The following is a 25,770-nucleotide window of genomic DNA, read 5'->3' on the forward strand; positions in this document are numbered from 1 at the left end:
ATGGCGCACGTTCTGTCCCACCCGGGTTGGCTCCACACCTCATTGTAACTTTATGAACTTCAAGTGACTTAGACCCGCTTAACAAATGGGGTGAAGTGTAGCTAGAATCACGCCTTCCGGAAACCATATCCCTTGGAGCTTTTAATCTCAGTCCCTTCTGTTGAATTTTATATAGAAATAAATAGCTAATTTTAATACCGTGCAGACACCTTCCGACGCCGGGTGCAGCAGCAGCAGGCAGGGATTTCTGAAGTCCCAGGGGGAGGCTGCAGTGACCGCTTTAGCACAAAGTCCCCTACAAGGCAGCCCTGTCGCTCTGGGAAAGAAAATGGTCCAGAACAAATTCGGGTCCGACTCAAAAGTGTCACAGTCCCCCACAGCCACCGCAGGCTCAGCATGTCCCACTGTGAGAATCCCCCAAACCCAGCGGTGCCCCTCGGGGCCAGTGCCGCCACTTCCTGCCCTCAGGGTCTCACCGTCAGCAGCTGCGAGAGACACCTCAGAGCCCTGGGACCTGTCGCCGCCTGGGGAAGGACACAGCAGCAGAGTCGCGGGGTGGGGAGCCCCCTCCTAGACTCCTGCCCACGTGCTCCCAAGGGCCCCTTATGTCCCCTACCAACACCCAGACTGACAGGCAGCCTGAGGGTAGGTCTCCCTGCCCCTGCCTGTGGGAATCAAACGTTCCGTACAAACTCAGGGAGAGGCTGGGTCCCTTACTGTCTTTTAGAGACAGCTGGGCCCGCGGGGGAGTCACAGAGGAAGGAAACCTGGGGGCCCTTCCCTCTCCCGAGCAGGAGGCGGAGTCTGACTCTGACCACGTCCCTCCTCTCCCTGTAGGAGCCGCCCCAGCCCGCAGACCCCTTCGGGGAGGCCCGCGCCCCGGCACCTGCTCGGAGCGGCGTCTCCTTCCCCTTCTTCAGGAGCAGGCGGAGCCGGCGCACCCACGTGTCCTCCAGGAAGATCCTCCAGACGTCCGCATCGGGGACCTGCACCAACTGGCGCCAGGTGACCTGGGCATTCGTGCGTGGCGCGATCCAGGAGCGCACGTCCCCGTTCAGGGCGATGTAGCCGGTACCGTTAGAGAAGGAGACTGTACCCGCGGAGGAAGCTCCTGGCGGACCCCAGGAACGCGCCAGTCCTTCCCCTCAGGTTGCTCGACATTGACCCCGCCCCGAGGTAAGCCCCGCCCCCACCCGACCTCAGCCTCCTGGTGAAGCTGAGGGTGAGGCTTCGACACAGGGAGACTCGGGGAGACCCCGGCTCCTCCGCCCATCCGTGGCGATGGGGGCCGTGCCCGGACCCCGGCGCGCGGGGCTGTCTGTCCTCGCTCTGGCGGGGGCGGGCGCGCAGCTTCCCCAGGGTCGCTCGGAAGTCCGCTCGCTGTGCTCGATGTCCCGCGCTCGCTCCTCCCCAAACCTGGACCCTCCTGCTCCTCCCAGGGCTGCTCCAGCCGCAGTACCCGCGGCTCCAGCCTCGGGGTCGGGGCGTCGCGGTCGAGCCGCACGATCGCGGCGTCGTGCACGTAGCCGACGCCGATGCGGGGGTTCTTCCCGCGGCCCGGGCCGTACACGGCGGTGCGGGAGTGTCTCAGCGCGCGGGGTCTTGGGGGCGGGGAGGACGTGCGTCCTGCGGCCGAGGTGGGGCCGGTAGGGGCAGGGGCACCGGGGACAGAAAAGGGGTCGGAGGTTGACAGTTGTCGGCGGGGAGGGCGGAGGGGCGGCGCCGAGGCGGGCATCGAGGGTCCGGCGTCTGGCCCGGCGGCGCTGCCGACGCCCCTTCCCCGCGTACGGGCCCACGCCGGACCCCCTGTCACTCGCCTCGCAGGAGCCGTTCCTTCCCGACGCCGCACTCAGCGGCGCAGGTCTCGGTCAGAGCCAGGGCCGCCGAGAGCAGCAGTGGGGTTCGGGGCCCCGGGTCCCGTGGCCCAGACCTTGAAGGCCTGGGAGACAGAGATCGTTTCTCTGGGGCAGCTTTAGACCCGGAACCAAGGGGACGCCGACCTGCGGCTCCAGAGTTGGGGCGCAATGGGAGGGAGACCTGGGGAAGCGTCAGGAAGATCCAGGCCCGGGGACCTGGGTTCCGCGCCGAGTCCTCGTCCGGCTCCGAGGACTCTGGCGCTCCGCGCGCGGGTGGGCGCTGCGCCCTGGGCGGCTGTGCCAACGGGCAGGACGGAGAGGTCAGGGCTCCCGTTTTACTATTCACGTCCCTTACTCCGGGGACTCTTTCCTGACCTCTCATCCCACTCACCCCGTCTCTGTCCCTCGATTGGCTTCCTAGGAACTCTCCTGCTCCCTGCTCCGCCTGTCCCTCTCCCTGGGGGCGGTCACCTTCCCCCTGCACCCGTCACCCTGTTGACCGGATGATGAAGGTCGGATGAAGGCCGTGTCTGCAGAGGGCGCACAGCGACTGAGCTGGCGCTGGGGGCTCTTGGCCCAGAGCCACGGCTCAGTCAGGTGCCAAGACTTGGGGCCGAGTTGGGGCGGACGGCGGAGCCCCCACAGAGACCGCTGAGGTGCACAGACCAGGGGCTGCCCCGCGCCAGGCCGCGGCCCGACGGCTGTGCTGCCCGAGGCTCTGCCCCGTGGGACCGAGGCCCCTGTGTGCCCCGCAGCTGCCCTGGTCAGAGAGCCTGCCCTGCAGGGCGCCCAGAGCAGCCCGGCGACCACGGCGCTGTCCCCCGACTGCAGATGGCGACTCGGGGACTCGGGCTCGTTATCCCCCAGTCGTCTTGGGTGACGCTGTCCCTGAATGCATCTCAGGGGTCATTGCTGTTGTCGTTAGGCTAGTATTATTGTTACCAGGTGAGTATGGATGTGGAGGGAACCTGCATTCCTCAAGCCGAGGGAACAGCACGGTCCCCTGCATTGGCTCCCCGTTATTTCCTGGTGCCGGTGTCACCTGTAAGACCCACGGGGACATGTGGGTGTCGCGGGCCCAGCAGGGCTAGGAAGGCAAGTGGTAGGTCCTCGGCCCGGGCCGCAGACCCCACAGCACTCAGAGGGCGGAAGAGAACACACCAGGCAGGAATCGCAAGGTGCCAGAGCAGATTCCCAACAAGAGGACAAGACCGAAGGGGATGGGCCGCCGAGGCCTGGGATAGAGCAGCTGACGCCGCAGGGCTCCCAGGAAGGGGAAGGAGCCCCATTTCAGGGCCCCCAGGACAGAGCGCAGTCAGTGCAGCGCTGCCGGAGCTCAGGCGGAGAGGACCCCACGCCGCCGGCCGCTGTGGGCCCGGGCAGCAGGGGCACGGAGAGCAGCGCCCCCTACCGTTGGCGAGGCAACAGAGGAGGTCGTAGGACAGGGCAGATGGGAACCAGGCGAGGGCCCTCCGCAGAAAACTGGCAGCCTTGCCCCCGGCCTATGACGGGGCAGGAATCACTCCGCCTTCCCCGGGGCCAGTGGCGCTGGGCCTGAAAAAGGCGACGCTTGGCGGCAGCGCCACCTGCCTCAGAGATGCCCGGGGTGCAGGCTCCGGCTCAGGCCAGGACGGCTGAGCACAAGTTGAACCTGTTCAAATGATCAATTAAATGACCAACCAGAATTCTCGTTTACTGCCCGGGCGCAGTGGAGAGGCCCATTTACACCACAAACAGAAACACGGGTTATGCTACGGGGCATCCTGCGCTGCGCCCGGGGGCACAGGCAACAAACGCGTCACCTCCGCAGACTGTGCACCGCGAGCTTCCCTTCACGTGATTTCTATGCATCCCGTGCGGCGCAGGTGAAATTCTGGGGCTCCACCTCCAGGCCCTAAATGTGTGGTCTTGTAAATTCGGGTTTCTAAGGACTTGTTCATTGATCAAATGATAAGGAAACATATTGCCCAAAGGGTGTCTTCTTCATGCAGGGTTATGTACCCTAAAAGCCGCTTCGGGGCGGGGACGGCTCAGGAGTGGCCTGCGGTGTCGCCGAGGGCCCGAGGCCCCCTGTCTGTGCCGCGGGAGGCGCCCTGCGGAGCCCGGGCCTGTGCAGGAGCATCGTCAAAGGGGTCTAGGTTACATCCCCTTTTTATCAAACACTCTTATATTAATGCAGTTCCATTCAAAATTGTTAAGCGACACCCTAACATTATTTTCCTATGTTTCTGCATTTGGCGGTAAAAAGCACTTCATGAGCTAGCAGATTCACGTGGTTGCAGTAGCATAATTCCTTTTTGTATTGGAACAAACCCCGTATCCTCGGAAACACTTGCACTATATGCACCGAAGATGCGTAGACATGAGACCATTTATTGATATTCGCCATTCGCCACATCCCGGGGTGCGCCCCCCGGGTCCCCTCGTTCCTGCTCCGCAGAGGCCGTTCCCTCCCGACCCCGCACGCACCTGCCCAGCTCTGGGGCAGGGCCTGGGCCCCGGGGGCAGCGGGAGCAGCGTCCAGGTTACCAAGAGCCCTAACCTGAGCCCGGGGAGCACAGGTGCCGGTAGCCGCTGAGCACGTTAGGCTGGGGACCACGGTGACGCTAATTGGCTGGTCTCGTGTCCGGACACCCAATGGGCGTGAGAAGTGGCAGAGCGTCACGAGTATCCAGGCGAGACAACCTGACCCAGGTTGTGAAAAGGAAAGTGAAACCCCGGGGAATGGAAAGACTCCAACGCGGAGAGACCCCGCCCCAGACTCGATGCTGAGCCTGAAACCCTGAGCCAGGCCCGGGGACCCGGGACCCCGCCCGGAGCCCCCCTCCTGCGCGGAGAGCTCGCTGTCCCGGTGTCTCCCTGAGCCCGGCCCACGGGCTGCTTTATTCAGCGGCTCTCCAACGTTTTGGATTCAGAACATCTACACAGTCTTACAATACAGGGCGGATCCCCAAATAATTTCGTTTGTGGGGGTCACAGCCATGAATATTTACCACACAAGGAATAAAACAGTTGGAAAAATATTAATTCACTCAGAACAATATTAATACCTGTCCCATGTTCACAGAAATAATGGTTTTTTAAATGAAAAAATAACTATTGAAAATTAACAAGGTAGCGATAAGAGTGGATCTACTCACATTTTACGTCTTTGCAGGTCTCAGTTCTTGTCTGTAGCATTAGCCCACCACTGGCTTTTCATATGTGCTTCTGTGTTTAATCTGTTATTTTGGCTGAAGTAGATGGAGAAGTATACAGCCTCACAGAAATCTGTAGGAGCAGCATTTTATATAAGCTTTCAGGTAAGCGTGGCAATTCCTCTGTGATCGCACACTAAAGCTTTGCAAGCGGCAGCTCCTGGAAAGCACTTTGCAAAGTGGAACCTGAAACACCACGGAGTATTTCCTGCTCTCTTATGTTTCCTGATGGCTCTTGAACTGACGCAGAATCATTCGAAAGTAATGCATTGTCTTACGAAATGATACAGCTCTCCCAGTGTTGATGCCTTTAGTTACACATCATCAAATAATCACATTTGTTGACGTTACTGCAGATCCCATGGGAAACGTCTGTCAGCTCGGGGAAGATGTCTGCCTTCCGTGGTGAGACCCAAGTTTGCCAAAATCCTGGTTTTCCCCTGAGAGCTTCCCTTCTACCCAGACAAGTGCTGTCAGGTGCCCGCTGGCCGGCGGCCTTCCTTGAGGGAGAGGCGCACGTTCATTTCTGAGACAGTGTTCGCCAGGCCACCCACCCTCAGTCACCACAGTTCCTGCGTCACTCACTCTCTTAAGTGGACACGCTGCTCCATGAAACAGAGGCTGGCTCAGCCCACACGGGCCGTTTTCCTGGGCTCATCACCCTTGCAAATGTGGCAGAAGTGGGTTTGTGCACCTTCCCCGTGTTCATGGGAGATCTTTTATTTGTTGTTCCCTATTTTCATTAAGGACAGTTAAGAAATCAATCCATTTGTATAATGAATTCAAGACCCATTTTAAACATGTTTTATTTCTCAATTACAGTCGATGTGCAATATCATAGTAGTTTCAGGTGTAGGACATGTGAGTAGACACTTGTATAAATTACAGACCCATCCCCCCATAAACCCAGTGCCCGTGTGACACCGCACGCAGTTAACAGTATCCCCGACTACATTCCCACGCTGCACCTCACATCCCCGTGACGGTTCTGTAACGACCCACCTGCCCTTCTCAGCCCCTTCTCCTTTTCCACCCAGCCCCCTACCCGCCTCCCACCTGGCGGCCTTCGGCCTGTTCCCTGTATCTATGAATCTGTTTCCGTTCAACTTGTGCATTAATTTTGTGCTTTATATTCCACATATAAGTGCAATCATCTGGCATTTTTCTTTCTCTGTCTGACTTACTTCACACAGCGCAACCCCTTCCATCCATGTTGTTGCCGAGGGCAAGATTTCAATCTTTTCGTGGGGCTTAGTCATATCTTGTTGGATGGGTGCACCGCCTCTATTTTATCCGTCCATCTGTTGAGGGACGCCAGGTTCCTTCCATAGCTCGACTTTTGTAAATACTGCTGCCCAGAACGTATGGGTGTGTACGCCTTTTTGATTTAGTGTTTTGAGTTTCTCCAGATAAGTATCAGGAGGTGGAATGGCTGGGTCCTTCTTTGTCCCTTGTCATATAGCCTTTTCTTTAAAGTCTATTTTGTCTGGTGTAAGTATTGATAGCCCAGCTTGTTTTGGTTTGCTCGCTTCCCTTTTCATGAGATACCTTTTTCCGCTCCTTTACTTTCAGTCTGTGCTTATCTTTCGAAGTGAATGGAGTCTCTCGTGCACAGCATATATAAGGGTCTTGTTTTGTTATTCATTCAGGCACCATATGTCTTGATTAGAGCGATCAATTTATTTTAACTTAAAGTAATTCTTGATGTGTATTTATAGCCATTTTATTATTGATATTTTTCTTCCTCTTCTTCTAGAAGAACACCCTTTAGCATTTCTTGTAGACTGGGTTGGTGGAGATAAACTCGTTTAGCCTCTTCTTGTCTGGGAAGCTCTTTCTGTGTCCTTCAATGAAAAATGATAGCTTTCCCAATCTCTTTCTTTTTAAAGATTTGATCCTTTTCATTTTAGAGAGAGGGGAAGGGAGGCAGAAAGAGAGGATGAGAAACATCAGTGTTTGGTGGTCTCTCACGTGCCTCCACCCGGGGACCTCGCCTGCTACTCGGGCCTGTGCCTTGACTTGGAATTGAACCAGCAACCCTTTGGTTGGCAGACTGGCACTCAGTCCACTGAGCCACACCAGCCAGGGCAGCTCTGCCCATCTCTTTTGACCCCAAATGTTTCTTCTGAGGAATCAGCTGACAGTGTATGGGCGCTGCCTTCTAGGTAACTAGCTGCTTTCATCTTGGTGCTTTTAAAACTCTCTTCTTGTCTTTAACTTTTGGCATTTTAGCTATGACGTGTCTTGGTGGAGCTTTTTCGGTTCATCGTGTTGGGGACTCTCCGCTTTCTGGACTTGTGTCAACTGCCTTCATCAGATTAGGAGAGTTTTCCATCATTTCTTTTAAACTAGGGCTTCAATTCCTTGCTCCCTCTCTTCTCTGTGAGGCACCATCATGATATGAAGGTGGATCGACCTGAACTTGTCCCTGAGCCTCCTTACGCTATCCTCATTGTTTGTGTGTGTAGTTTTTTTCCTTTTTGCTCTTCTGATTGGGTGTTTCCTGCTTCTTCTCAGTCTCTTATTTCGTCTTCTGCCTTAGCTACTCCACTGCTGATTCCCTGTAGTGTATCCCTCATTTCAGTAATGGAGCTTTTCATTTATAATGTGTTCTTTATATTGTCTAGTTTATTTTTAGGTGTCCTATCTCTTCGCTGAAGTTCACGCGGACTCCGTCTCCTCTCCCCTAAGTACTCTGAGCGCGCTGACAACCCGCGTTTTGAGCTCTGCGTCTGGTAGATGGCTTGTCTCCGTTTCGTTTCGTTTTTTCCTGGAGTTCTGTTCTCTTCTTTCATTGGGACGTGATTCCTTGTCTCCGCGCTGAGGCAGGCTTCCTGCGTGTGTCTCTCTGTGTGAGGTGGCGCCGCGCCGCCTCCTGGTCCTGCTAGAGCGTCCCCACGCGGGTGTCCCGGAGGGCCCCGCGGCGCAGCCTCCCGGTCACCCTCCCGGGGCGCCCCCTGCCGGCAGGGCGCGCGCTCCCGCCGCAGCTGCGTCGTGATTACTGCTGGGAGGGGGGGGGCGGGGGGCGGGGATTTACCCGCAGGCTGACCGGCTGCGAGGACGGGCCGCGACCCCCGGGGAGTCGGTGGGCGGTGCTTTGCTGAGGCCTGAACCTTCCACCAGGTGGAGACACAGGACAGGCCCAGGCCGGGCGCTGCTTGTTTGGGACGTTTCCGGGAAGCCCAGCGTGAATGGCTTCAGCAGGAGCCAAGACAGGCTGCCTGTATGGAAGGATCACCGGAAAGGGCCGCGGGGGGCCCGGCAGTTTGGGGGTGGGGGGGGTAGGAGGTGCGGTTCCAGGGAATCACCAGGGTGGGAGAAATAGTGGGAGGCAGGTTAGTGGAGGCTCCGACCTGGTGTCTGCCCCCGGCTCTGAGGGGAGGGCCCAGGAAAGGACACTGTCCCCGCCGGCACGTGGGTCTGGGACACCGCTGCCCTCAGCTCGCGCCCTGATGCCGGACGATTCCGTTGCTCCCCGTCCGCTCCTGGGGCCTTTGGAGCTGCTGTCCGCGCCCTTGAGCTCCGAGCAAGTCCGTGCGCGCGGCCCTTTAAGAGGCGCTGCCGGGGCCTCCGTTCACTCAGCCACCGTCAGCGCCGCCTTTCACAACGAGCGTTTGCGGGGCCCTGTGTTCCGGGCACGGAGCCCTGGGCTGGGGGGCCCTGCGCGTGTCTGGGACCCCTGTTCTTTGCGGGAACCTTCGCAGCCGAGATCTCTCTTTAGATTTTCACCGGCCACACGTGGCTGTGGGACAGGCCCGCTCTGCGACTCCGCCTCCCTGAGCCTCTCGTTGTGGCTTCTTAACCCCGGATTTGTGGGGCTTCTGTGCAGCCAGATTTCCGGCGGTTCTGAAGGACGGTTGTTTGTACAGTTGTTTGTAGCGTAGTTCTAATGTTGATGTGGTCGTGGGGCCATGAGAATACACATTTCCCTGCTCAGCCACCTCCACTGGAAGGCACGGTATTTTAAAACTGTTGATTTAAGGACGATGGTTTAGTAAAGGTGATAATGTTCAATCCTTCATCCGTGTCTTTCTACAGTGACACTGGTTTGTTTTCCCGTCTGTGACTGGGCCGTGGAGAGGAGCGCCTGCTACTGCCGTCGGGTGTCCCAGCCCCCGTTGCTGCTACGTTTCCTCAGAGCAAACGTGGGCACCGTGAAAAGGCAAATGATGCCCTTGATCCTATAAAAATAGTTTTGACCTCATAGATCCGTGAAAGGGTCTGAGAACCCTCAAGGGCTCCACAGACCGCACTGTGAGAACGGCCGCTCTGGAGAAGCCGGGGGAGCCTCCCCCCTACCTTTGCGCCCCCTCCCTCCCTAGGATCCCTCTCCCCGAGGGGGCCCTGCCTCCCACACTCTGCTGAGAGCGTTGCCCTGGGTTCTTCTAGGAGAACAGTCACCCCCTGGAAGTGAGATTTCAGAGAGTGCCCTCGGTCTGGGGAGGGAGGTGGGGGGACAGGGGTTTCCTGTTTGAACTAAATACAGTGGGTGCCTGAGGCCTGGTTTTGTTTGCTGTACAGCAGCGCAATATGTACCCATGTCGCAGACAGAAACCTGATGTCGCGTGTCAGAGAAGTAATATCGTCTCCTTCATTTTTTTATGGCTCTAGTGCTGCGACTCGAGGCCCAGAGAACATGAAAAGCAGTTCCATCCAACAGAACATTCCGGACCAAGGGATTGTGTCGGGAGCCGACCAACAGCACAGCCGACCCTTGACACAGTCGGCACGAATGAGGCCGGCTGCACGGCAGAAGCAGCCACAGCTGGGTCTCGCGGTCGCCCCTCCTTGCGTGCCTGCTACTATTGGTGGTTGGTGGTGCGGTTTTACGGCGCTTGTACCCTACTGCTAAAGGCCCGCACAGTTCCTCGGATACTGCCCAGAAAGAATTATTACTGGCAGAGCAAAAGCCCAGGACACACCCCACTGCTTCTCACTTCCCCTGTCGAGAAAGTTAATATTAGACTTTGGGCAGACCAGCTGCCAGAGACGTGGAGGAAAGTTCTATCGAGACTTCCCTCGGGTGGGATGCCACCTCCCAGAATTATGGAGGCCGTCCCCTCCCACACCCCGGGCGGGAGCCTGGAGGAAGGGAGACAGGCAGGTGGGAAGGCCAGGGAAGTTAGTTAGGTGTTACGAGTTAAGTACTTGGGAACGAATACATAGAAATCCTCCTCTCTGTGCCTGGCTTCCAGCTAACCCCCCACGGGACAGCCGCGCGGGCTGCTGAGCCCGGTGTGACCTTGGGTGTCTCAAAAACGGCACGTGACACTGGGGCTGCACCTGCACAAAACAGATGGGACGTCGATCGCCTCCCCAGACAGGTAGCCCCTGAAGGCTTCAAAATAACCTTTATAGAATAACTGCTCTGTCTATTGAATTTTTCTTAACCTTTGTTAATGTTTGAGAATTATTGATAGACATTTTGTAGGAAGTAACAGTCTGTACTTCTCGCTCTATTTGAATGTCTGACTAGCCCTCCTGGTCAGCATACCCTTTGCTCAGTACTATTATATCTGCAAACAATGGTACTTTTCCAATCACAATAACATTTACTAAAAACGGTTGTTTTTAAGTTTCCCGGTACTATGCTGTGGTATTTTTTGTAATAACCTTTGAAGTAATCGCACCTTGTATCAGTGCCTCATTCTATCCCTGTAAAAATAAAGTTTCTGAGCTGAAAGGCTGTCAGTCCAGACTCCCAGGCCTGGCCGTCCTCCCGCGTCTCCCGCTAGTGTCTCCCTCCGTTTCTTCGCCGACGCCGTCTCTCCTTCCGGGACCCTGAGACCCGCCGAGGCTGGACCCCGGCAGGATTGTCCTGTCCCCGCACATCGAAATCAGCAGCCAGTGGCTGCAGGTGGCTGTTGAGCACTTGAAGGGCGACCTGTGTGTGGAGCTGTTGAACTTTTAATTTTATTTACTTTTAATTCAAAACCCATATGTATCTTGTAGCTACCAAACGAGGCAGTGCGTGTTGAGAAAGTATTGAGTTTGCAGTCTCCGCCTAAACTCTCCCCCAAAGACACTGTGTGACTCATAGATTGATGTGCATGGGAATTGTCTTCATTTGGAAGCTAGGGGTCTTCCTTTGTCTGTGAGGGTCTTGGATACGTCCTCAAGATACAGCATATCCAAGAAAGTGTGCTTAATGTGCACTTAACCACGGGAGTGTGGAGACATTAACCAAAAGATGATGTAACGCCTAAGGTTGTAAACGATCAAAAGCCCTCGTCCCTGGAGCTAGTCCTTGTGCTCGTCGCTGCGGGACCCTTGGTGTTTTGTTGTGAACATCAGGAGGCACGTAAGTCTTTACTTCAACAGAACATCCGTGCTGAAGGCAACATGTAGCAAATACGTGTAGGCCCCATACATACACATAAAACTGCAAACGGGAAGAGGTACACTTTGGAGTTTCACCTTAGAATTCCTCACCTATTCACCTTCCCCCAAATTTCCCCCAAACAATTCTGTTTCCCTTCACCCTTGGACCCCTCTCCCCTAGATGAAAATATATGAAGGTTTTACAATTCTGGAATGAAAATCCCCTAAGCAAGACTCAAAGATGAAAAATGATAAAGGCAAACAGGAAACTCCTCTATGTCAACCATACACTCCGGGGATGCAAACTCGTGCCCATAACCAAACTCCAAGACGCACAATGTGCTGCCGGAGAGCCGTGGCTGGCGTGGCTCAGGGGACTGTGTGCGGCGTAGGGCCAGTCAGGGCACACTCCTGGGCTCCGGCCAGGTCTCCAGGACGCGGAGAGCCCGAGGCATCCGCGCAGCGATGTTTCTCTCCCTCTGTTTCTCCCTCCCTTCCCCTCTCCGTGCGCAAGCCTTCGAGGGGGACAGGGGCCGGGTGCGTGCGCAGGAGGGTCTGTGCGCGCAGGGCCCCTCTCGATTGGCGTCATTAGGACGTGGGGGCAAGTCAGTGACTGGGCATCTCAGGATGTGCCCGGGGACCGGCGGCCGGGGGCGCGGAGGCGGTGGCACAGGACAGACGCTGCCTCCCCGCCGCCGGCCGCCGGGGGCGCTGCGGTGCGCGGGCTGCCCCGCGGCCGTTTCCCTCCGTGCGGAGGAGACGCAGGGCACGTGGTGCTGTTTCGTCTGTCATCGCCTTAGTCTCGGGTGTCGTCGTCTGACGCCGGTGTCCTGTGAGACCTCGTGTGTCCAACCGGAGAGGGACGTGGCCTCGCACTGAGCGCCAGGCCGGCTCCTGGCGACACGGGCCTCGCTCTCAGCGCCAGACCCGGTCCGATGTGGGCGCTGCTTTTCCTTCCTTCTTAGATTTAATATTTAACAATAGTTACAAGCCAGGGAAAACATAGTATTAAAAAACACTTGGAAAAGAAGAAATGCAAACGTTAAACAATTACTTTAGTAACAAATAGCTGTAGACGAAAATGAGAACGTGGACTAAGATAAGCAGGAATTAACATGAAAATCTGAGTGTTTGGCAAAGAGGAAAGACCACGGTGAGCGCATCAGCCAGGGGGTGGGGAACACGCGCTGTTGTCAAGATGGAAGGCTGGAAAACCCGGACAAAATCCCTGAAGGACGCTTTACAGAAGGTCTCACAAATTAAATGTGCTTACAATTAGACACTGAAATTCCTTTCAGGAATTTATCCTAAGAAGATAATCACACTTGTTTTTATATATACATACATATATACGTGTATATATAGACCTACATACACATGCATGTATGGATGGATGGATGGATGTTTCTTGTATTATGGTTTTATCAAAGCGGAAAGATGGAACGTGTCTAAATGCTGTAATCAACGCACTGATGGTGACCAGGGACACAGGACCGCGTCCCGTGTCTCAGGCCGTATTGCCATGGGGTCCACATAGAGGGTCAGGGGTGACCTTCAGAGCAAACGCACTGGGCCGTCGGTATGGGGTCCTTGTGGGGCAGGGGAGAGGAGGCTCGGGTGCGGCTGCGGTGCACGCAGGGCGTTTTCTCGCAGAGCCCTGATGACTGAGTCTCACGGGGTCCACAGCAGCTGGTGTCTCGGGACGGGCCTGGGCCTGAGCGGGTCTGCGTCTGGCCGGACTGTGGGGCGTGGCCTTCGGGGCGGGGGTGCGTGACTTCCTCTGGCAATTCACACCCAGAGTTCAAGGGATTTTGAATTATGTGTATTAAAGCTGGGGACAGTGACGTAAGAAAAACTTTGGGTAAGAGAAGTAACTGGAAAGGGTGTAAGCCAGGCTGCTCTAATCGAGTTACAGGAAACGCGTCACCCATTGGCCGAAGCTGCAAGGTCAGCGAGGCGGGGAGTGGAAGTCCCAGCACATGGGTGGGGGGAGCCGAGGACGAGGCTGCGGGCAGCTCACCGGGGAGTCCGAGGAAAAGGCGGCCTTGCAGACAGGTTGGGGGCCGCGCCTGAGGGCTGCGGGGACCTGCCGCCCCGCTGGCTGGTACCCTGAGCGGACCCTTACGGAGCAAACAGCTCACCTCCGATCGGGGCCAGGGGTGCGCCCTAGAGCGAGCCGCCCCGGGTCTCCGTCTGGGGGCTTTTGTCTCTCTTCCGTGGGTGGGAATCTTCAGGGAGGCCGTTGTCTGAATACCCACCTGCTCCCCGCCGGGGGGGGGGGGGCGGCGTTAATACGCGACTGCATCAAAATGGCAGGTTGGGGGCTGCGGGTCACCCCGGTCGGCGCCACTGTGTCACTTCTGTCGTTGGTCTGTTGGGCCCTAATGTTTGGGTTTTTTTTTTCGTATTTGTTCTCCTGACGTCTTCTGTCCTTGGGAGCACATGGCACAAATGGCATTAACTGGGTCTCTGTTGTTTATTTCCCCCCCAACCAGGGTGATTTAAGCTGTGTGTTCTCTGATCAGGGAGGGGAGGTGCAAACCATGTGCTCTCCAGTGTCCTCGGTTAGGGGGGATCGGGTCTTGCAGGTCACTAGCTGGTAGAAGTGGTTCAGACTGTTTGGCCTTCTCTAACTTTCTTGCCTCCATTTCCCCATTCCACTTGCCTAGGAACATTCCTAGCGTCTGACTCTCCTTACTCTATGACTCTGCACTTCATGCAAGCGAACTTTTGCAATGTTCCAGAATGTTCTGTGACAGGGGGCTGCTCGGCTCAGCTCAGGAGGACCCCCAGCGGCAGCAGGACGTAGCTCCAAACCACAGTCGAGTTCACCGTCCCGCGTGGATGTCAAGGCCTCCGCTGTGTCAGGGTTAGTTAGGGTCTGGGGACAGAACGCAGAGCAAGAGCAGGCCCCCGGCTCTGTGACTCTGGCACTGTCCTGGGGGCGACGGGCCGTCAGCAGGAATGACAAAGAGAAATGTGATCATGGCCAACTGCTGTGACGGAAAGGATCCTGATGTCACGGAGCAGGTAACCAGGGGGCCTACGGGTCCCCTTCCACTGTTCTCCATATTCTCTGAAAGACACGGAAGACAGTGGCATCTGAAAGACAACAATTATTCGCAATCACAGAACAGGAAAGGTCTCTTGGAAATTAAAACTCTCATCACAGAAATGAGTAATTCCGTAGGTGACCTGCAAGATCCCCGCTGCCCTCCTGCTGAGCCGTATGAGCGGAGACCTGCGGGCGAGCTGGAGAAGGGCCTGTGAGCCTGTCAGCCAAGGGAGCCAACAAGGTGACAAAGCCGGTCTAAAAGCAGTATGAAAAATAAAAACAAAAAAATAATGATGAATAGGAAATGATTTTAAAAGTTTCCAAGACTCTTACTCAAATATACAGATAAAACCTTTTATTTTGAGGGACCTAATCAAATGCTTAGTGCAGCAGATAAAAGCAGACCCACACGGCGACGTCACAATGGAACTTCAGAAAGAGGGTAGGGGAGACCTGGGAACGTCCCAGAGGCAGCAAACAGGGGTCTGGAAACCACAAGATGTTGAAGAAAAGTTTTTTCTGAAGAAAAGGAAATTTCAACAGAGAGTTCTATATCAAGTCAAGATGCATATAAGGGCTAGGAGAGCCTGCAGGTTCTTCTTGTGGTTAGAGTTTTATAGTTCATTTTCACATTCTCTCTTGTAAAACACTACCGGGCAAAGTGGGAGAAACCAGGGAGAAAACCAAAAAAAGAGGAACACGTGGGATCCAGGTGACAGGGGACCAGGACAGGAGGGGCCGGGGCTGCCCGGGTCGAGGCGAAGGACCCCAGGTGTCCGCCCGGCCCAGGTGCGCAGGGAGCCGGGCCACCTGGGGCGGGGCCGGGGGCTGCGGACGGGCGTCTGCAGAGGTGAACGGGGTGGAATGTCTGATGTGTTCACACATGGACTCATGAGAGTTTTTTAAGTGTAGGGATTTTCGGGGTGTTATTTATTTATCTTTAGAAAGAGGGGAAGGGAGGGAGGAAGAGAGGGAGAGAAACATCCATGTTTGCGAGAGACACATGGATAGGTGGCCTCTCGCACGCCTCCCGCTGCGGACCTGGCCCACACCCGGGCACAGGCCCTGACTGGGCTCGGGACCGGCGCGCTTTCAGGTCACAGGCCGGCGCTCATCCACTGAGCCGCACCCGCCGGGGCTGGCGAAGGGATTTCAGTGTAACTTCTTCTCTGAAGACACATTCATGCACATACAGGAGAATTCAAAACACTCTCAAGAATCTACAGAATGAAATGAGTCCCGTGGCCCCCTGCTCCCCCATCACCCATGTCCTCTACTGAGAACCGGTTACAGTGACTCACTTCTGCTTTCGCGTCCCAGAAACCTAGGTCTCCACCCACCCCCACCCGCGGCCTCCCCCCGACGCCCCGCCGTCACCTGCCCTGTCCCCGCCTCCAACCGCACATGTCAGTTACAAGTCCGTCATTCCATTTCCCCTTCCAGGGGAAGTGACCCGCGCGGCTCCGTGTGGGAGGCTGGCCCGTGGCCCCGCGAACCCCGTAGCCCGCGCACCCCGTTCCACGGCCCCTGCGCGCTCCATCCCACGCCCCGGGGACGCCCGCGCGCCGGTCCCGCAGCCCCTTCCCTGCCCCTCCCCCACGCGCGGCCCAGGCGCCTCCCCGGGGGGCGCAGAGTCCGGGCGGCGGACGGGGCGGCTGCGGCACCTTCTGTGGGCGCGGAGGCCGACTCGCAGGGGAGGAGCCTCCCGAACACCCGCCCCTCGCGCGCGGTCCCACTCGGGGACAGCGCCACAGCCCGAGTCGGAACCGCCCGCAGACGGCCCGGGGCTGTCCCCGGACCGCGCCTCCCAGCCCCGCCCCCACCCGCAGCGCGGAGACCGCCGGGCAGGCCGCTCCCCGCGACTGGGACACGCCGGTGTCCACGGTTCCCGGGGAAAAGGGGACACCGGGACCCGCAGCCCCACCGTCCCACACAGCCAGAGGGCCCGTCCCTCGCGTCTGGGCCCTTGTGCCCCGTGAGCCTCCGCGTCCCGCCTCGGACTTGCCGGCCCTGTGACTCGGCGTGACACGCAGGATGAGGGGACAGCAGGGACGGACCCCGAGGCCAAGGCGCACAGGGTAACTCTGCCCGGGTGAGCGCAGCTGCCCGGCTGGTCTCCCCGCTCCCCGGAGGCCGAGGTGGTCCCCGCAGCTGGGCTCGTCCTGTGCGGGGGAGGGGAGGTCGCGCGGGTGGGGCAGGGGCCCTGGACAGAAGGCCGCAGCCAGGGCAGGGGCGGCGACCTCCCCCGAGTCCCACCCTCCTGGTCTGAGCACCTGTCATGGCCCCACCTCCTACCACCATCTGAGTGGAGGTACAATTTCTTTTCTAAAAAGCAATTTACTGATTGATTTAGAGACAGAGGGAGATGGGGGAGGGGAGGGGAGCGACATCGCTCTGCCGTCCCACTGATTCTATGGTCATCGGTTGACCCTTGTAGGGCCCCTGACGCTGGATCAGTACTGCAGCCTTCGCATATGGGGATGATGCTCCAACCACAATAAACTTAACAAAAACCACACGGTAATAATTTAGGAGGGTGGTAGACGGGGCAGGGGGAGCCATGGGCAAAAGTATGGGAAACAGCGATTGAACAATAAAAAAGAAACACATCGTAATAAATTACTTTAAAAAAACCCTAATAGTTTAATTAAAAAAAAAAACAAACAAACATCCAAGGAGAGGTACAACATCTACAAAAAAAAAAAAAAAAAAAAAGAAAGAAAGAAAGAAAAAAGAAACAACCAACACCCAAAAGATAGGGGTCACGGGGCAGACCCAGGCCCGAGCCCAGGGTGACGTGGCCACGTGTAGTCCTCACTGAACACAGTCCTGGAGCCACGACAAGGCCCAGGTGACGCTCAAGTCCCTGGCAACCCACGTCCTTGTGGGACAAGGTCCTCCGGAAGCAGCAAGGACAAAGGAGCAACGGAGGTGACCCAATGAGGAATGACCGTGCCAAGCCCACAAGGCACGGAGCCCCGCCCCCCCCCACCCGAAACACTCAGCACTCAGGGTCCCGCAGGGGCTCGCGTAGGACCTGCAGGGATCTCCTCCTCCTTCAACCCGCTGACCCTTCGCAGCCAGAATGTGAAGAACTGATTCACACCCAGGTCTGACTCCCAGCTGGATAACAGGCCATGAAAACTCAATGGGACAGGAAGTGAGCATCGTGACGGGGACAGGCTCACCCCAACGCTGAGAGGACAGGACAGTCCCCAGGGGAGAGGACGCAGGTCGCCGTGGGGAGGGTGGCCTGGGGACCAGCTCCTCACGTGTGGCCGATGAGGATGCTGACATGTTCTGAGATCAGTTGCCAAAACAGCCGTCGGGGGTCCTTAGGTCCCAAGGGGAGGCTGCAGTGACAATTCTAGCACCAAATCTCATAGAAAGCAGCTCTGTTACCCTGGAAAGAAAGTTGTTATGAAAAAATCAGCTCAGGCTCAGAAGTGTCACATTCCCCCACAGCCCCCGCTTGCTCAGCACGTCCCACTCTGAGGATCCCCCAAACCCAGCGGTGCCCCTCGGTCCCAATGCCCCCGCGTCCTGCCCCCAGGGTCTCAACCTTAGCAGCTGCGAGAGACACATCAGAGCCCTGGGCACCGGCCCTCCCCGGGGAAGGACACAGTAGCACAGTCATGGGGTGGGGGATCGAAGACTCCAGCCCACACGCTCCCAAGGCTCCTAGACGTCCCCTCCCAACACCCAGACTGACAGGCAGCCTGAGCGTAGGTCTCCCCGCCTCTGCCTGTGGGAAGAAAACACTCTGTGAGGAGTCAGGAGGGAGGCTGGGTCCCGTCACCCTAAAGGAGCCCCACACTCCTGAAGCCTAGAGAAGGTTCCAGAAGTGTGACTGAACACCCATACAATCAGCAAACACAGGGAAAGTACATGTGTAGGGGATGGAGCCAACCGGCTGTCTGGACATTTGTCCTCAGCAGGGACCTTCTCCTCTGGCCTGTGACAGCTGGGAATCCGTCCCCATCGCTAGAGTCATCAGGTGATGAATTTGTCCCTCATTTTCCCACGGGCCTCACTGAAGGGTCAGTGTTGGCAAACAGGCCCCCGACGGGCAGCACCCGTGTGGGTACGATGCCCACTCACAAGGCGGAGCACACGGCCACCTGGGCCTGACCCCCAGGGGGACAGGGACCTCGGCCCCCCCCCTGCCCACCTGAGCGCTTCCTCCTCCACGTCACAGCCACAGCGACCGCAGCTCCAAGGAGACCCAGGGCAGCAGCGATGCCCACGATGGGGACGGTGGTCCCAGGAGGGGGGTCTGCAAGGGGAGGCGAGAGGCCACCCGCAGGCCCGAGTCCTGACCCCGCTCAGGGACGCCCTGAGGAGAGGCTCTGTGCCCACGCCCCCCCCTCACCCCATCGCAGGGTCAGGGGCTCGGGCAGCCCCGCGTGCCCCACGCGGCACGTGTAGCTCTGCTCCTGTCCAGGGGGCACGGCCACGGCCGCCCACGTCTGGAAGGTCCCGTCCCCCGCAGGCCTGGTGTCCACAGTCTCCGTGTCCTGGGGCAGGTCCTCCCCGTCACACTGCCAGGTCAGGGTGATGTCCGCGGGGTAGAAGCCCAGGGCCCAGCACCTCAGGGTGACCTCACGGTCAGAGATGCGGTGGCGGGTCACGTGTGTCTCTGGAGGGTCTGAGGGGAGGGTGAGAACATCCAGGAATTTTCCATGGTCACTGGGCTCATGTGACCATCCTGAGAGTGGACAGGACAGGGGGGGTGGGGAAGGGGGTGCACCACCCAGGCACCAGCCTGGACAGAGGCACCTGGGGTAATCTTCTGTTTTGTGTAAATTTCTAGAATTAGGTTGAGAATCAAGGGTACGAGTGTCCAGGTCTCTAAGGGGAGACACAGACTCAGGAGGAGGCTGATGACTCAGAAAAGCCGCAGTCAGGCCTCCAGAGACAGGCTCAGCCCGGGAACCAGGGAGCTCGTCCTGGGCACCAGGTGGCTGCACAGTGTGAGGGAGCTGCTGTGGCTGTTCCAGGGAGAGGCTGGGTCCCTTGTTGTCCTTCAGAGGAAGCTGGGCCCGCGGGGAGTCACAGAAAAAGGAAACCTGGGGGCCCTTCCCTCTCCGGAGCAGGAGGCGGATTCCGACACTGACCAGTTCCCTCCTCTCCCTGTAGGAGCCGCCCCAGCCCGCAGACCCCTCCCCGGGGAGGCCCGCGCCCGGTACCTGCTCGGAGCAGCGTCTTCTTTCCGTTTTCCCGGAACAGATGGAGCCAGTGCACGCATTGGTCCTCCAGGACTCCTCGTCTTCGCCCCGCATCAGGGAGCTCCACTAACTTGCGCCAGGTGATCCGGGCCGCCGTGTCGGCCGCGGTCCAGGAGCGCAGGTCCTCGTTCAGGGCGATGAAGTCGGTGCCGTCGTAGGCGAACTGTGTGTACCCGCGGAGGAAGCGGCCGTCCGACCCCACGACGCAGCCCCGCATTTCCTGGAAGGTGTGACACCCTGACCCCCTCCCGCGGTCAGGTCCCTGCACTTCTTCCCGCCCTAGCATTGGACAAGTCTGCCCCCCGCCCTCAGGACCCGCCCGCGGTGTTTAACCACGATCATCCAAACGGGTTCAAGTCCCCACGGGCTCTTTCTGGGTTGGATGCTGCGCGCACCCCGCAGCTTGGGCGGAGGACCGGGGCCCGCTCCTTCCCGGAGTTTCGGGAGTGGCGCGTCGCAGGATGGCGGCCCTGTCCGGCCCCGGGGGCGCGTGGCTCTCCGTGTTGGCTCTGGTTGTAGTGGGCGCGTAGGTTGTTCAGGTTCCCTCCATACATCTGCTCGTAGTTCTTGATGTCCCGCGTGTAGTCGTCCCAAAAATGTGGATGCTCCTCCTCCACCCACGGCTGCTCTAGCCACGGTGCCCTCGGCTCCAGCCTCGGGTTCGGGGTGTCGCTGTCGAAACGCACGATCTCCGTGTCGTCCACGTAGCCGACGACGATGTACCGGTTCTTTCCGCGGTCCGGTCCGTGCTCGGCGGTGCTGAATACTCTCAGCGTGTGGGGACCTGGGCGCGCGCGGGGAGGAGCATTGATCCTTGGCGCTGGATGCCGGTAGGCGGAGGAGACCGGCGAATGAAAGAGGGCGGAGGGTCGGGGTGCGGAGAGGGCCTGCTCCGGGGGGTGCTGGGGCCGCGCCTGCCTCGGGGCCCGCGTCCCCGCCCCCTGCTTCTTGTCCCGCAGACGTCGTTCCCTCCCGACCGCGCACTCACCGGCGCAGGTCGCGGTCAGGGCCAGGGCCCCCGAGAGCAGCGGCAGCAGGAACCGGGCTCCATGACCCAGACAACGGGTTGCTGTGGCTGAATATCAGGTATTCAGTGAGGACTTGTGAAATTACCCGAGAGCAGGGTGACGCTGATTGGCTGCTCTGAGCGTCGGACCCCCAATGGGAGTGAGGACTGGGCGGAGCGTCAGGAGGATCCGGGCCCGGGGACCCGGGACTCTGTTCTCGGCCGCCTCCTGCTCGGGGAACTGTCCGCCGCGTCCCGTGCGCCGAGGCGGCGGCAGCCAGGCTCTGCGAACGGGCAGGAGGGACACCTACGGGCTCCCCTTTCACTACCGGGGTTTCTCGTTCCTCCGACTCTTGCCTGGCTTCCCACCCCACTCCACACTTCCCTGCGCCACGGCGGGCTCGCCTGATGTCACCTTCACTCGGTGGCGCCCCGTGACCCCGCACCTGCCACCCTCTTTCCAGGATGAAGACAGATGAGTTTTGCTCACTGACCACGTCCTTGCTCCGAGGAATGACTTCCAGGAAACTCCGATTGACGATGCTGATTTGATGTGATTTACAGACGGGTCTCAGGGGAAGGCTGAACAGGGACGTGAGGGAGCTGGGTCCGCAGTCTCGTCGGCGGAGGACGGAACTGGGAGCCGCACCCCCTGGAAACGAAATCCGCCCCGCAAGCTGAGCTGCCTGCTCTAACTCGGCCTGTCGTCTCGCCAAAGGTCGAGTGGCCCTTATTTACACTGATATTGTTACAGAAACGAGCGCCTCCCCCCGCGGCCTTTTTTCCTGTGGTTGGACTTCGCTCACCGCCAGGAGGAACTGGGGCTCTCGGTGCCAGAGTTTGGTCCGAAAAGGAACAATTTATCCAAAAGTTAATACCGGTAGAGTAATGGCTCAATGGTGCCGTTAAATCCCACAGTACCTTTAAACACCCACGAACCCGCACACCCCGACCTGCCTCCCTTTGTCAAATCGGGCCCGTTGGGGCACCGTCTCTCAGGAACAGAAAACAAGCCGGTCGCTCGGCTGGGCTCCCCTTCTTAACCGAAAACCCCATCCTCAGGGCGAGCGAGGGACCCTTCTGCGTCCTTTCTAACCGCTAAGAGAGAGCCCCCGCTTCGCCGCCGCACCCTGCTTTCCTGCTTCCTGAGCCGCGGGGCAAGAGAGCCCCTCTCTGCTTGTAAAGCCGCGTGGTTGGGTCGCCACGTGTGTGCAGCGTGGGTTTAATTCTCCTCCTGATCTTCCTCCCCTTCCCCGGCCCCCCGCCCCGTTCCCACTCCTCCCACAACCGGCTACATCTGCCAATAGTCTCCTTTCTTCTGTGCAGCTGGTTGGCTGTTTCACAGATGCAAAATACGTCTCAATTCCGGTGCTGCTGCTTTTCACAATCCCCAAGCTAGCGTGTGGGGGGTGGGCGAAGGAATGGGGGTGCCTGGGGCCTCTTAGCCTCCCCACCCCCCGCCGCGCTAAAATATTTGCTATGCACTTGGTGTAGCTCATGACTGGGCAATGATATGACAGTTATGAGACTTTGTAACTTCCGCCGGGTATCCCATAAAATAATGGAAAGGTGGTTGCAGAATGATTAGATGCCAAGCAGGGCTCAGAACAATGCGCAATCATCAACATTGCAGGGCGTTCCCAAGCTGCCACCGGGGAATCCAAGGGAGGTCGTTGTGCCTGCGCTGCAGCTGGGCAGGCAGCAACGAACACCTATTAGCAAGAATGCTACTTGCCTTCTGTTAAGTCAATAAAGGGTTATCGTTTACAGTTGCAACAGACAGGGATGGAGGACTAAAGGGAACGTGGCAACAAAGAGCGGGAATCTTGACCCAGACAGACAGATGTGGCTCGGACCCAATCGGACACCAGTCCTACCTGCGGGGGCCCAGCTCCCTGCACTTCCACATGGACGTGAGCCGCCACACTGGGGTCCTGAGAAGATGTCTTCATGGAGTGAACACTGTCACTGGGAACCTTCTCCTGCTATAACCTCTGGGGTGCACAGCGCATGTCCTCTCTGTCCACAATACAGCCCAGGAAACTACTCCGTGGGCCCCAAGGACATTTCCCGCTCCCGGTGGGTCCCTGTGAGGTATGACAATTGGATTTCATCCATATGCCACCTGGCATGGCAGGGACACAAACACACACAGTGATGATGTGCACGTTTCCTCCCTGGGCTGAGGCGTTGCCTTGCAGGAGGGCGACAGCCTTCATGGGGTCAATTCTTGTTAGAGAGGATATTCCCCAACGGGGAACTCCCGCTGAGTCAGTGACTGAGGGACTCATTTCACGGGTCGATCATAAAATCTGTCTGTCACACTTGGCCTCCTCGGCAGCATTTCAATGTGCCCCTCACCCCCGTCCTCTGGACATGGAGACGCACCAAGGGGACAATGAAAGCCAACTGGGCAAAATGTCAGGGGCTTTTCCTCTGCCCTGGACAAGCGCTGTGCCTGCAGCGCAGCCCGAGCGCCGCTCCCTGTGGGCACCACGGACTCTCTCCTCCAGGAACAGGCCCTGGCCGCCCCGGGCATGTGGGCGAAGGGGCCTGGGAACCCGTCCTGCTGAAAGGGGACATTTGACATCACTGTCGGGGGCTCATTAACCAGTATAAAGAAACTCATACATTAGTAAGTGATACATGTCACGCTCACTCCCTGGAGATGCAGATTTAAGGTCATGGCTCACAGCCCCAAGGTTTGGTCTCTTGGAAGAGGCGTCAAGGAAGGACTGTCTCCAGCCTCGTTGCAGGGACCTCTCCAGGTGCGACTGACTAACCCACCTGCAGCCAATGTCAAAGGAGGTAACTCACGGCACCACATTTCTCACTGATAAAAGGCGCCTGACTGTGCAGGGACAGCTGCCCCGTCTGTGACAGTCACCTCCCTCTACAGCAGAGAGGAAGGCCTTTTCAGGGAGGAGGAGCCACCGCCCACGAGGGCAGACGGCCGTCCCAGGAAGCGGCAGGGCCTGCGGGCTCCCACACTGAGGCTGCTGCGGACGGAACGCGCAGAGGGTGACTTTTACGTTGTTATTTCCTCCTCATGGCTTCCCATGGAAACGGGACCTGTCTCCTCAGACCCCTTCCTAAATAGACATGAAAAATAAAATGTGGGTACCTGCTGATCTTTTGCATCTACTGGACAGTGATATTCTTTATTAATTATGATAATGAAGTTAATGCTTCCTTGGCCACACATCGGGCTTCTCCTACTGTCAACATGCGTTTTGCTGCATGTCCATGGTATATCTATGGTCAAGGACCCGTCTTGGGGAAATGCCTCCAAGAACAGGTCCCTGAGGATTCCCCTGGTAGAGGCGTCTGTGGATCCCCCTAGGTGAGTATGCGGAGCTGCAGCCACGGGTGATGGAGGGCTAAGAAAACACCCGGAGGTGGTGGGGAAAGGTGTGAAGCGACCTGCCCTGTCTGTCACAGTGAGTCTTGTCCTCAGACTCACCAGCCACGTGCCCGTGGCTGAATGTCTGTGGTACAAGAAAAAAAAAAAATCAGTGAGTCCCCATTTAAAAAATGATTGTTCTTCCTTGGTGGTCAGATATGTCTGTGACTACGCCACTCTCTTTGTGTCCTGGACACTTTGTGGGAAGCCCTATGGACACCCAAAATCTAGCTCACTTTTAAAGGCTTCACTTATTTTTAGAGAGAGGGGAAGGGTGGGAGAAAGAGAGGGAGAGAAACATCCATGTGTGGTCTCCTCTCGCACACCCTCTACTGGGGCTTGGCCGCAGCCCAGGCAAGTCCCCCTGACAGGGAATGAAACCAGCGACGCTTTGGCTCCCGGGCGAGCGCTCAGTCCTCTGAGCCACAAGACAAGGTCAGGTCAGACTTCCTAGACAGGACGAGCAGTTATCCTTGGAACTCGGCCTTGTTCATAATGGCGTTCTCTTTACATGAAGCTCTTTGGTTATTAGAGCAATGGATCTGCCGTCCCTTTATGACTGCAGATGAAAACAGAGACCATGACGCTATTTGTTTTCAAAATTGTCACACAAATTATCACAGATCCTGTCAACACATAGACGTCAAATAGCTATTAGAAATGATGGAAAATATTTTACTTATTACAGAATAATATTGAGATCAATGATTTCGATCACTGTCTCGCCTTTATTTATTTAAAATTCATTCCTTCTTTCCTTCGTTCATTCACTCACTCATTCATTCCTTTTTGTTTCCCGGCGAGCGGTCCCGACGGAGGGCGCGCTGGCTCCTTCCCAGGAGCCCGGACCAGAGCGCGGCGGGGGCAGCGCCGGGAGGGGCAGGAACGCGGGACGCGGCCGCTGCGGATGGGCCGGCGCAGCCTCAGAAATAAACCTTCCCGAACAAAGACCCAGGGCTCCCTGTGTTGTTGTTTGCTGCCTCATTTTTTGAAGTTTAAATTTTATCCTTTTAATCCTCACCTGAGGATATCTTTTTACTGATTTTTAGAGCGAGAAGAAGGGAGATGGCGGGAGAAACACAGAAAGGTTGCCTCTCGCGCGCCCCCTGGCGGGGATCGAACCTGCAGCCTTTGGTGCCCAGGGCGCCACTCCAAACACGTGAGTCACCCGCTAGGGCTCTTTTTTTAATTTTTAAAATACTTTTTATTTTTTCAGTTACAGTTGACGTGCAATACAAAATAATGTTGAATGTAAACTGTACTTTAAAACATTAAAAAAATCACTGAAGTTTGTGTGATGGGAGGGGGTTCGGGGACCGGGGTAAAACGGGCGAAGGGGTTGAGAAGCGCAGACCGGCCGGGACAGGACAGTCCCAGGTGTGACGAGCAGCACGGGGAGCACATTCAGCGACACTGTGGTGACGAGCGTGGTGCCAGGTGCGCCCCAGGCTTGTCAGGGGAATCTCTGCATAAGGTCTACGGGTGTCTCATTACTATGCTGTTATTTTAAACTAATATAATAATGTATGGGAAGTGAAAGTCAAAAATAAATCTAAAAGATAGTGTAAGTGAACATTGTTTACAAGCACATTGAAGACAACAAGACTCAGGAAGAACGGAGGTTAGTGACACGGGCTCCGCGGCGCCCCGCGCGCCCCCCAGCGGGTTTCTGCCCGAGTCCGGCTCCTGCTCCACGTGCCGCAG

At 57.4% G+C, this 25,770-nt stretch overlaps 1 pseudogene; it reads right to left on the bottom strand.

Annotated features, from left to right (window-relative positions):
* Nucleotides 1-391: 391 nt before the first annotated feature.
* Nucleotides 392-22,615, bottom strand: LOC129082447 (patr class I histocompatibility antigen, A-126 alpha chain-like; annotated as a pseudogene).
* Nucleotides 22,616-25,770: the final 3,155 nt, after the last annotated feature.

This window comes from Pteronotus mesoamericanus, unplaced genomic scaffold (genome assembly GCF_021234165.1).
Source record: "Pteronotus mesoamericanus isolate MK-2021 breed Mesoamerican mustached bat unplaced genomic scaffold, CSHL_Meso_final scaffold_128, whole genome shotgun sequence".
Classification (NCBI taxonomy): Eukaryota; Metazoa; Chordata; class Mammalia; order Chiroptera; family Mormoopidae; genus Pteronotus; species Pteronotus mesoamericanus.